At 32.6% G+C, this 12,446-nt stretch overlaps 1 protein-coding gene across 1 annotated transcript in view; it reads right to left on the reverse strand.

Moving 5' to 3' along the window:
* LOC150098570 (uncharacterized) overlaps nucleotides 1-12,446 on the reverse strand; it is a 132,028-nt gene that overhangs the window by 106,873 nt on the left and 12,709 nt on the right. The window lies entirely within an intron of this gene.

Consider the following 12,446-nt stretch of genomic DNA (forward strand, 5'->3'; position numbering starts at 1 on the left):
AATGTTGCGCCCATACACGAGAGGTTGGTTGATCAACCTATAGTACATTAGTGTCTTATATGGATAATGATCAAAAAACAATATAAATATAAATAAACAATATATTAACACTATTTGCCTTATTAGCTTGTTGACAAAATCGGGAGCAGGTAAAAGAGTCTTTCGGTTTTCATCTCTAAGCACATGATGAGGCAAATGAATTGGTGGTTCTTCTTAGGATATTACAGAATCTAAATGTAAATACAGCTGAGATTACATGGCCTCTTTATGAGTCCTTGATATGTCTGCATCTGGATTACTGTGCTCAGGTCTGGTCCACTGGGTTTCTTGAGGATGAGGAAGCGATGGAAGAGATTCAGAGGTGAGTGACCAAGATGAGATATCAGCGTAGATTTTGCGAGAATGTGCAAGGGAACTGGCAATGCCTCTGACTAGGCTCATTAAGTAAATGTTTCAGACCTGGTAGAGTTCCTAGGGAGTGGAAAGAGATCAAATAATCCCCTTGCATAAGGGAGGTTTTAAGACTGCAGTAGCAAATTATAGACCAATCAGTATTTCAGGCATAGTAGTAAAACTACAGGAAAAATTGGCCAAAAAGAGAATTCAAGAATGGGTGGATAGAAATATGATACTGTGTGAGAGATAACATGGCTTTGTGAAGTGAGAGACAACATGTCTTAGTAATTTACTAATTTTTTATAACAGAGTAACAGCTGAGTTGGCTAAAGGAAATGGCTATACAATGATTTTGCTGGATTTTGCAAAGGCATTTGACAGAATGCCATGTGAAACTCTCTTACGCAAATTAGAACGAATGGGGATGGATATGGCACTATTAAGTGGATAAGAGGGTGGCTGCTGCCCTTCCTTATACGCTTTTCAGCGTATAAGGAAGGGCAGAATCGAGGCGAAAACAAGTGACTAGTGGTGTGCCGCAAGGTTCAGTGTTGGGATCATCGCTGTTTAATTGGTACATAAATGATATACCTGAAAGGAAATATTCAGTTGTTTGCTGATGATGTAAAATTAGGCAGAGATAGTTAATCAAGGCATTGTGGAGAGCTTGCGACGATTTAAATAGGCTGTCAGTACGGGCAAAAGGTAATGGATATCAGTTTAATTTGAAGAAATGTAAAGTTATGTATTTTAAGATAAATATATTACAAACTGTTTACCACATTGATGGCACTGTACTCTAGGAAACAGATGAAGCTAGAAATTTAGGGGTGGTGGTAGACTGAAAGTTAGTTTAGTGGACATATTGCTAAGATTGCTAAGGTAGCCCATAAGATTAGTTGTCTATTGAAGAGCACACTGCCAAGTAGATATAAGGAAGTTGTCATTCCTCTTTATAAGGCCTTGATACGTCTACATCTGGATTACTGTGCTCAGGTCTTGTCCCCTGGGTTTCCTGAGGATGAGGAAGCGATGGAGGAGATTCAGAGGTGAGCGACCAAGATAATGAGTAGCCTGTGGAATGTTCCCTATGAGGATAGATTAAGGGTTTGTGGATTGCAGAAGTTGGCCGATAGGAGAAAAAGAGGGGATATGATAGAAACATTTAAGTTGCTTAAAGAGTTTTATAGGATTGTTGTGGTGAAAATGTTTCAGCACTTGACTAGAAGGGCTAGAACAATAGTCATCCTTGGAAGTTGAGTAAAGCTGTGGTTAGTAGGGATGTGAGGACTTGATTTTTTACTTGGAGATTTGTAAATGAGTGGAATGGGTTTGCCATAGTCAGTAGTGAGTGCTTTGTATGTTGATGGGTTGAAGGAGACGCATGAATAAATTGTGTGGATTGTTTAGGTCTTCTGCGATGAGTCTTTGGATTCCATGGAGGTGTCCGTATAATAATAATAATAATAATAATAATAATAATAATAATAATTGCACTTGCATTGAAATTTGGGATGTCTAGAAAAATCATATCAGTTTTGGTTAAACGTATTTTTAATTTTAATATTATTTAAGAAAACGATACAAAGCAATAACTTTATTCCAGCTGTTACTGTTATTGTGTTTTGAATTACGGTAGAAGCAACCAAGGCTATGAGAGCAGTGCATTATTTCGGTTATTGTTTATGTTTTTCTCGGCCGTGTGCCTGTTTTGTGAAAAAAAAAAAAAAAAAAAAAACTGAATTTCTAGAAGGAAAAAACCCTGCCACCTCCGTTTTTCAATCCACTTCAGCCGTATGAAATTTAATTGTATTTGGTATTTAGGATCTTCACTAAAATTTTTCGAAAGATCTCAAATTTTTTTTTTTTTAATGATAATATTTTTATTGATTGCTAAAATATTTACAAATACAATAAACATCTTGAGTAACTATGCAACTTATAATTTTACGGAATTCAGCACTAAGTACTGCATTTTCTACATTGGATTTCAATTAAAATTTTTAATAATACTTTTTTGCCTCTATATTATGTATTTACAACACATGTTCTTCCAATATTAACAATAAAGATTATGCAGAATTTTTGAATACAGAATATACAGAATAATGATTTTTTTTTTCAAAGTTTGAGAAAGTTTTTCAAAATTATCTTGTTACTCGATAATTTAGAGTATAGCAAACATTGTAAATTCATAAAAGCAATTTGACATAATGCAGAAAGAAAGTTAATTTTTGAAAATGTAGACCTGAGCTGTTTTCATTTCTATTTATATAATGGACAGAACTTTATCACCTCAATAAATCAATTGAGGTAAAATAACTCTTGAAATGCTTATACTGCGCCGTAGCAGGCTAAACCAGCGCCTGGGGCGGAGATCGGAAATGATATCCCTAATAATAATGAAAAGAAAGAAAGAAAATGAATTCATATAGCAACCCCTTCGGACATTGGCGCCTTGAGCTAACGCACACTCACTCTATCCACGCTATAGCATTGTGTTTGTGGTACATCAAGTCTAAAATATAGCATAGAATACACAGATCGACATACTTCCAGAAAGGAAACGAATAGAAGAAGGCAACCTTTTTGTGTTGTTTGGTCAAGCTACATGGGAAGTAAGCTGGGAGGCAAATCATTATATAACAATCGCTTAATTTTGTCACCTTCACTTTGTACTATGTTGCAGGATCTGGTACGTCTCACCCAACTATTGCAGCGAGACATTCAGCGTTAATTTGCTTGTCATAATTAACTGCATTCGGTTGATAATCCATTATTCGAAAATTAGTAAATATGGCAATCCGTAAATCAACTGCGTCAATCAATTTACTAGTTTTATTTTATTATTATCATTAACACTATTTTTTATTATTAATAGCAAAATATTATGTTATTATATATTTGTATATTATAATTTAATATATTATTATACACTCTTTTATGTCATAAATATCACGCATCTTTGTTGCTTTGATATTTATGGGAGCCGTAAATAAATTGCGCAAATAACTTTCTACTTTTGTTTCATTATTATTTTATTACCGTTAATTCAATAATAATAATAATAATAATAATAATAATAATAATAATAATAATAATAATAATAATAATAATAATAATAAAATGGTGCATATTATATCTAATTATTGCACATTCCTTTATGTTATAAATATCCAGCATTTTTGTTTTTATTTATGGCAGGTGGAGCTGCATTTTATAACAATTAATATCTATTGACATATGTGAGCACGTAACTTCAGAGCTCCATTTTTTTTTTTCATTTTGTGATAAACTAGGAATAAAGTAGTTTCATCCTTACCTTTTTAAGCAGTTTATTACCTTCAGGTATGATTTCTACACTAGTTCTTGTTCATCTTGACTATATTTGTGCCGTGTCTCATGTTCTCTTTATATAGTATATACCTAGTATAATCACACACGTAGTATTTGTCAAACACTTGATTGTTTCTTATCTCTTCATTTGAGCAATGTATGATTTTAGACACTGTTTTAAATATTGTTATTTATGTGTCTTTTGGGGTAAATGTCATTTTTTTTTCGTTTGGGTGAGGATATGTAAAGATTATAATCCGAAACGACTTTGTAAACGAATCAATTATCACTTATACGGTTAAAAAAAATCTTAAAATATATCATGAACTGAGTGAGGTCCTTCTTTTAAACAATTCACAGAGTCAGCAGTTTCTGAAGTTATTTTATCTGCTGTCTAAACTTGTTAAAAAGAGCGGATGGATATCGAACGCACTTTTTAAAACTCTGCTTCTCTATAAATTAGTTATGTAAACCATAGATAAATGTATCTCTATATTTTTTTCGTATTATTTATTTATTTATTTCAGAAATGCGAGATTTTATTTGTTTCAAAAAATAGGTGAAATAACGAGCGAAGTGATGTATAATTTTATCACATTTCTTTTCAATGACGTTTACATGGTGGAACTGCATATTTTAGTTTATAAGTAGAATTAATATAGCAATAAAGTTTTATTCTTTTAAACAGATGCAATAATTGATAACTTTAAGAGACTTTTATTAGCGAAATGCTAAATATTAGTAATTATATTATTTCAGAGTATTTGAACATCTGAACTATTGATCCAGCGATCGTTGAGTGGTTCCGTAGGTATAAAAGTGAGTTCTAGAAGTTGAGAGAGTTCTATAATGTCTAGAAGATTTCGTATAAGTAAGAATTGCAGTTCGCTTTGTTCATATGCAAATTCTTCAGGAGTGGCTATTCACCTTTTTGAACGTAATGTGATAGGATGTAAAAACGCAATTCCATGTGTTCACTGGCATTAAGAACCTATCAGTTTCTAAAAGACCACTGAATAGATGGAACGTTGAAAGGTGGAAAACCAGGAGGTTATAACCAGTGCTAAACTGAGAACCTGCTAACCACGTATTAAGAAAGAGGACTTGCTTTCGGACGTGTTGGTACAATCGTACTATGATAGACCAGTAATACATATGACGATGCAGTGCTACAACGAAAGGCTATAAAATATGTGATTTAAAGATTAGTTCAGGGTCAAGCTCTTGAACTCATCTCACACAAATACAGATATAGGTTAAGACTGATACGCAATAGATCGGTAAAAAGTATTTATTTTCATACATTATATGCTGTAATACACATCTGCGATGTAAACCCTTGAAATTGGCTGTAACAGTTTTCTTTGCTTACAGCAGGGGGGTTCAACCCGTCAATCGCGATCGACCGGTCGATCGCGGGGCGATTTTTGGTCGATCTCCTGTGTATTCCTCCTTACAAATTTAATTAAAACTGAAAACATAATATTTTATTTATCATTATTTTGTATTATTTTTAATTCACTTTAAGTGTATTGCTATTGTTTATTTGTTTTTTGTTAAAATTGTTAAATCAGTAAGAATTAATTTATTTACCCGACTTATAAGTCGGGTAAATGAATTAATTTGGATCAGTGGAAGTCAAACAGCGGGTCGAGTGAATACTATTATAAGCAAAGTGTAAAAATTCGACTGTAGCTTAAATATTAAATATTCCAAAGCACATTACATCGATTTTTTACTTAGGTTAAGTCCCATGTGAATATTGTAAAAAAAAAATGAACTTCTTTTGTCTCAGTATAGTTTGTATTAGATGTTTTTGTAAATAACTCTTTTGAAGCTAAATGTATATACTGCTTTAATAAGAATATGTTAGAGTGTTAAAAATAAAGGCAATGTTTTTGTCGCCGAAGCTGTACAAGGTGGCATTAGAAAGATTGTTATTGAAACTTGTATGTATAAGAAAGGCTTGCAGGCTCTAAGTGTAAACATCTCCGAAGTCAGTCAGAAAGAGTTCAAACAACTTTCCAATGGCTGGCAACTTACAACCAAAAGAAAGCGGAGGAGAACAAAAGGCGTGCCGAACTTGAAACTTAAGATGAAAGACTCATACCGATTCTTTGGGGTTGCCAAACTTCATGCGAGGTCTCAGAGGAGGCCTAATAAAAAGGGACTGAAGCAAGTAGAAGGGGTCCCGGTTCCAGAATTGCTGTCAGAGAGGAGGTCGCCTGGTCCAGAGTCGCCGTCAGAGAGACTGCCCGGATCCACGTTGCTTGAGAGAGGAGTTTCCCGCTTCCAGAAAGGAGCTTCTCGGTTCGAGACGTCGCTAGAGAGAGACTACTTCTAGGCCGCAGACAAGGTTTCAAATTGCCAAGAGGAAGAGTTCCAATTGCCGGAGAAAAGTTTCCAGGCCAGGTTAATGTCAGACATTCACCAGTGTGTTGCGTTTTCATCACAATTTGATGAATCAAACGACTTCACTGATATTGCTCAGTTAATGGTATTTATTCGCATGGTATTTCAAGATTATTCAAGTAAAGAAGAACTTTCGAAAATTATACCATTATTGGGAAGGACTAGGGGAGAAGACATTTTTTCGGCATTTGATGAATTTGTGAAACAACACAAACTTCTGCTTTTTAAACTTGTGTCTATTACTACTGATGGTGCTCCTGCAATGATAGGTAATAAATCAGGCTTCATTTCATTATGTAAAAACGATGACAAATATCCAGCTTTTTTAACGTATCATTGTATTATTCGCCAACAAGTACTGTGTAGTAAAAGATTAAACACAAAAGATGTTTTGGATATTACATTTAAAATTGTAAATTCTGTTCGAGGAAAAGCCCTGCAACGGCGGTTATTTAAATTATTACAGGCAGATGATGATATTTGGAACTTTTGTTGTACAATAATGTTCGCTGGCTCAGCAGAAGTCAATTTTTATAAAGATTTCTTGTATTAATTAACGATATAAAAATTTTCTTGATGAAAAAGGAGATATTTATCCAAAATTGAGTGATAAAAGATGGTTGTTACACTTATCATTTTTAGTAGATTTCTGTTCGAAATTAAGCAATTTAAATTTAGAGTTACAAGGTAGAGATAAAAATTTAATTCACATGTTAAGTTCAATAAAAACTTTCCAAAAATACTTTTATTAAAGAAAAATATCAATGATCGCGAATATAGACATCTCCCATATTTATTAAAAAAATTTGAACAAAATCAAAAAATGCTTCTCTATGATTTAAAAGAATTTATTCGTGAAATAGAATTAGTTGAGGAAGAAATAAATTCAAGATTTAAAGATTTTAATAAAACTGAAATGATTGTATCTTTTATCAATAATCCATTTCAAGAAAACTTGAACATCACAGAAATTTCGAATAAAATCAGTGGGCTGTTTGATATAAACCAAGCTGAAGTAAAACTTGAGATAATAAACATTCAGAATAGTTTACATTTAAAAATCAATAAACAATGAAGTCATTTGGAAGTATGCACATGAAAAATTCCCAATATTAACTGATATTGCGCGAAAAATTCTGTCGTGTTTCGGATCGACATACTTGTCAGAATCCGCTTTTTCAAATATGACCGTCATAAAAAATCAATTAAGAAACCAAATTACAAATGTCATTTCGATGATTGTCTGCGATTTGCCATTTCTTCATATCAACTTGACTATGAAAATATTGCGAGCCCCAAACAATACCAAATTTCACATTAACTTTTTTTTTTCTTTTTTTTCTTTTTTTTTAACTAACCAGCATTTCCTGTAACTTGTGAGTTTGTAATCAATCTGTTGTTTTTTCTAACTTTGGTTTTCCAAAATAGAGAAATAAATATTTATTCCAATATATATATATATATATATATATTTTTTTTGTTGTATTAAAATAATTAAAAGTGATAAATAAATTTTTAAATACAAATAAAGTTTTTAATTGTGTATTTTTTTTTTTTTTAGTTGTTTATTTGTGCGTAATCAGATATCAGGTTGGGGGAACGCGATCTATATAAAAGAGTAGATCGCCGAATAACTTTTTATAGAAAAGTAGCTCGCGTAGTTAAAAAAGATTGAACACCGCTGGCTTACAGCAACCTGATAGTACGTTCATTCTTTTACGAATACAGTGTTCCTGGTGCAGTGTCAACAGATTTTAGGAAAATTAATTTCTTTTGAGAGAGAGAGAGGGGGGGGGGGAGAATCAGGCTCCCTGCATTAATAGTATCCAAATGTATTGCAAAATTACAAAAACTACAAAAAAAATAAAATAAAATAATGAATTAAGCGTTGCACAAGCTATATACCTACAAGCTATTTTATGATTTGCTGCATGTTGTATTTAATAAGTGTAACATGCACTTGTTAAATGCAACACATGTAAAACGAGATGAATGTGTCAAATGTCAAACCAATGTGATAGAATATCTGGCAAAAGACCAGTAATGGAGCTATGACCTGGAGTGGCATTTTCTTGGTGCCGTTATTAAGTCGTTAAATTATCTCTATCTGCTAAAAATAAAGGAAGGAAATAGAAAATAAATTCTTTTTCTCTCCACCCGTTGACTAACATATCCGTTACTATCTCAGGAGTTGTGGTTAAGATTTTGGAAAGGTGTGAAAGCCAGAATTCCAGAAATGGCGGATGTTCTTCTCTAAAAAAATATTTTAGAGGAGAACATGGATGACTTTTGTTAAGGTGAAGGGTATTGCCTTAACAATTACTTTGTTTCCAGAGATGGATAAAAGTAATGCTTATACTGTGAAAAGCATGTGACGGAATTCTGCACAGTAAGCTAAATCCGTAAGCTAAAGCGAATGGAAATGGATATTGGATTGGCGAGGTAGATGAGTGGCTGGTTGTCAGACAAAGAGTAGTGTATTGTAGAGCTGCGTTAATAATCAAGAAAGTAACAGTGGTGTACCACAGGACTCTGTTCTTAATTCATTGCTGTTTAATCTGTATATTAATGACATTGGAGACATAGACGAGTGATATCCAGTTCTCTGATAATACTAAGTTGGGAAGAGCTGTAGTACATAAAGACTATGTAGTGATCCAGCAGCATGATTCGAATCGGCTGTCATTGGGGTCAAAGGCTAATAATTTTTCTTTTAATGTAAAATGTAAAATTATTCACTTTGGATTGAAAAAAAAAAAGAGTCGAGTCAATCTTTATATTCTTTCGATAGGATTTCACTACTGGTAATTGATGAGGCCAAGGATGTGGGAGTTATTGTTGATAGAGAACTGAAATTCAGAGGCCATATTGCAAAAATTTGCAAAACAGCACAGAGGATCACTTGTATACTCAAAAATACGCCTGGTAGGGCAAGGATCTGAAGTTTAGATTTTTTGCTACGAGGGTTGTGAATGAGTGGGTTGCCTGAGATGGTTTTCAGTGTTTTGGTGAATAATGTCAGTTTGTGCCTTTCAGTGAGATTGTGGAAGTGTGTTATGCATATTGTGAATTATGTTTGTGGGTCTCCCGTGATGAGTCTTTGGATGCCATGGAGATATCCATTTAACAACAATAATAATAATAAGAAGAAGAAGAAGAAGAACAGCGAATCGGATATGGGGGAACTAATGGCATTTCGCTAGTCACTCGAAGATGTTACATGAATAGTGTGTCCTTACTCAGTCTTGTGGCCTAACTTAAGGGGATTTCTCTGTTCTCAAGATATATTAATTGCATGCGGACTGAATTCGAGCAGACGTATCGACGGTGCTAATCATTTGGGGGATGCGTTATTTTTCACACCCTTTTCTTTATTTCACGGCAGTTAAAAATAATTTTATATCTCATAATTTAACTTGTTTACTCTTGTTTAAACGAAATTCAAAAAGTTGAATTTCGTTTAAATAATTCACTTTATTTCTGCACATATAATTTTATGGGTTTTTGATCGTTTGTTTCAGCGTCTTTCCTAATCGTTATTTAATTTTGGCATGTTCTTTCTAAAATTTCATATTTTGTCGCTCTCTTTTTCTCTTCTAACAGTCGTCAAAACAGTCGTCTGACTTTTGATATTTGCTCTGTCAACACAGACAGAATCTCTTAAGTTTTTCGTCGAGTTAACACTTTCTTGAGATCTTCTTATCGCTCAGGGAAGGAGTGTTTACTCATAGTCATCTTTAAAAAAAAGAGAGTGAATAAAAAAAAAAAAAACGAGGATATTTTAGAAGCGAAGAAATCGATTTCATTTAAAGTAGCTGATAAGAAGCTAGTTGATAGAAACGGGTAAGATGGCACGAGATTTAGAGTTGAAACTAAGGCCCAGAGCCATTTGAAGAATGTGCCGATTTGTCTGTATATTCTGTAAATAATTTGATATATTCCTTAAATATATGATGAGTCCATCATTTTAGATGAAAATTTGAGATTTACAACCTTAATTAAAAAAATAATAATAATTAAATAATAAAGTGTTATTATCATTTCCAAATTACAGGGTATAAATTATTACAAATTACAATTTGATAACACACGACACCATAGCAACAACGTAACAAGTAATCCAATGCATAAATGCACGTAAACAATCAAAAAAAAAACTTGTAAAACTCAGACAAACTGAAAGTCAGTGGTGGTAATAATATCTCAATTTAAAAATAAATGATGAAATCTGTAAAATACGAAAATTCTTTCGATTGGCCTTTTGGCCTGGGGCCGTTTGCAATTTACAGATGCTATCTAAATTGTTTAAACAAACACAACCTAGAGGAATGTGAATGTGATAACAGTAAATAGTAATAGAATAAAATACAACATTATTAAGTTAATTTATTACATCACATCCTCCAAAAAATAAGTAAATATTGTAATTTATAATTTTTTTTTATAAAAAAAACTAGTAAATCATAACTCGTTCCATATTTAATGTTTTGTTTTATTTTTAATCCACTTTAATTTGTTTTTTTACATTTTAATGTAAAATAATACAGCATTTTTTGTTTGTTTTATTTCACATACATGCGTTATGGGAAATCACAATTTGTAATATTAAATGCTACTTTTATATATACACTGTACTAATTTTGTACAGTGTATATATAATTTCGATTATATATAATTGCTCCGACGCAAAACCAGTGTCATATGAATTTTCATATACGTTTTAAGTTTTTTTTTTTTTTTTAATAATCCTAGCTTGTTTCTATAAACTCTTTCTTCCTCATAATATCTGAAAGCTGAGCCGATTCTTTCAATTAAATTTATTGAAAATTCACTGGTTTTTAAAATGCTTTCTTTCGCTTATCAGCACCATTCACTCTGATAGGAAGTAGCCATTATTCTTTCAGTGGACAGTTAACAGTGCAATTACTCATTTATTACCCTTTCTTGTCGCTGTACTTAGAGCGAAGAGGGATTAAGGTTTAAAAACAAAACAACAACAACAACAAAAAAGTGCGGGTATGTTTAGGATGATGGGATAATTCCGGATGAGCGAAAACTTCCGCCTTTGAGGAGCGGCCTGGCTACTTATTTTTCAAATTAAGGTTTGCACTAGCCTTATAGTTTGAAATGCCGCTTGTTTCATTTTCGATTCAGTTTTTGATGAATTGCCATACATCAGATACAAGGGATATAATATCAAGACATTATCTTCTAAATAGCGGCAATTAGTATTTTTCCTTGACTAATCAATTATTTTCTCGGTATGAGTATCGATACAAGAAAATAATTGCGCAAATACAACATAAAAGTTTTGTTGTTGTTTTTGTTTGGTGCATAAATTATTGGTCATTCAGTTTTTGGAGATAGACAAAACGTAAATTTCAAGTTTCTTCAATACTCTGCGATTACACATTAATGACTTCCTTTTTCTTTCTTTCTTTCTTTCTTTTTTCTTTTTTTTTTTTTTGCCATTTCCATTTCATATATGAAGAGTGTTCACTTATTTGCAATTCTAGGAGTTTTAGGAGCTTATTCTTCCATTGTGTTTCATTGATCACAATTATGCATAAGTTTCTGTTGTTATCAGGTCTCACCCAAATTTCTAGTTTCTCTCTCTCTCTCTCTCTCTCTACGCATTTCACCATTTCCTATTTGGTTTTTTTACCCTCTCGGAGTCGAACTGTTGGTTGGACTGTCCACCTGTCATCTCTTTATCCGAACTATGTTCCAGTTCCATTTTAACTGTTCGGTTCTGTATGTAATCATCAATAGTTTTTGTGGTCTGTCTAATACTGTATTTTTTTTTTTTTTTTTTACTTTTTGTGTTAATCTTTATTTCTTCAAATATTTCTTCTTTTTTTTTTTTATTTGTGAAGGACCAAGTTTAGAAAGGAAAGGGCCAGAATGAAATGGCAAATTTAAAGAAAAGTAGTAAAGAAAAACGAGCAAAGAAAACTGGTAGTGTATTTTATTTTTTGAAAGATGCAAGATAGAATGCAGGCCTATCCAAACCTGTCTTAAAGTTGGAACTTTGTTTTAACAAACTTTGGTATTGCCTGTTCTGTTAAAAGAGTTTTAAGAAAACATTTTGCACTCATTCGCAGAAAATGAGAAGCAAATTCTTGTAACGGCAAATCACATGCTATAGTAGAAAGGAAAGCAATCTCTAAGAACCCAAAATGCATTTGCAAGACAAGGATTTTGCAGTCCTTAACCCTGTTGTTGTTGTTATTTGTTTGTTTGTTTATTGTGGTTGTTATGGAAACCAAAGGCTTTAAGTCTGCAGTACAGTAGTGCTAGTA

Source organism: Typopeltis vanoorti, chromosome 15 (genome assembly GCF_054136105.1).
Source record: "Typopeltis vanoorti isolate ZY-2024b chromosome 15, IOZ_Tvanoo_1.0, whole genome shotgun sequence".
NCBI lineage: Eukaryota > Metazoa > Arthropoda > Arachnida > Uropygi > Thelyphonidae > Typopeltis > Typopeltis vanoorti.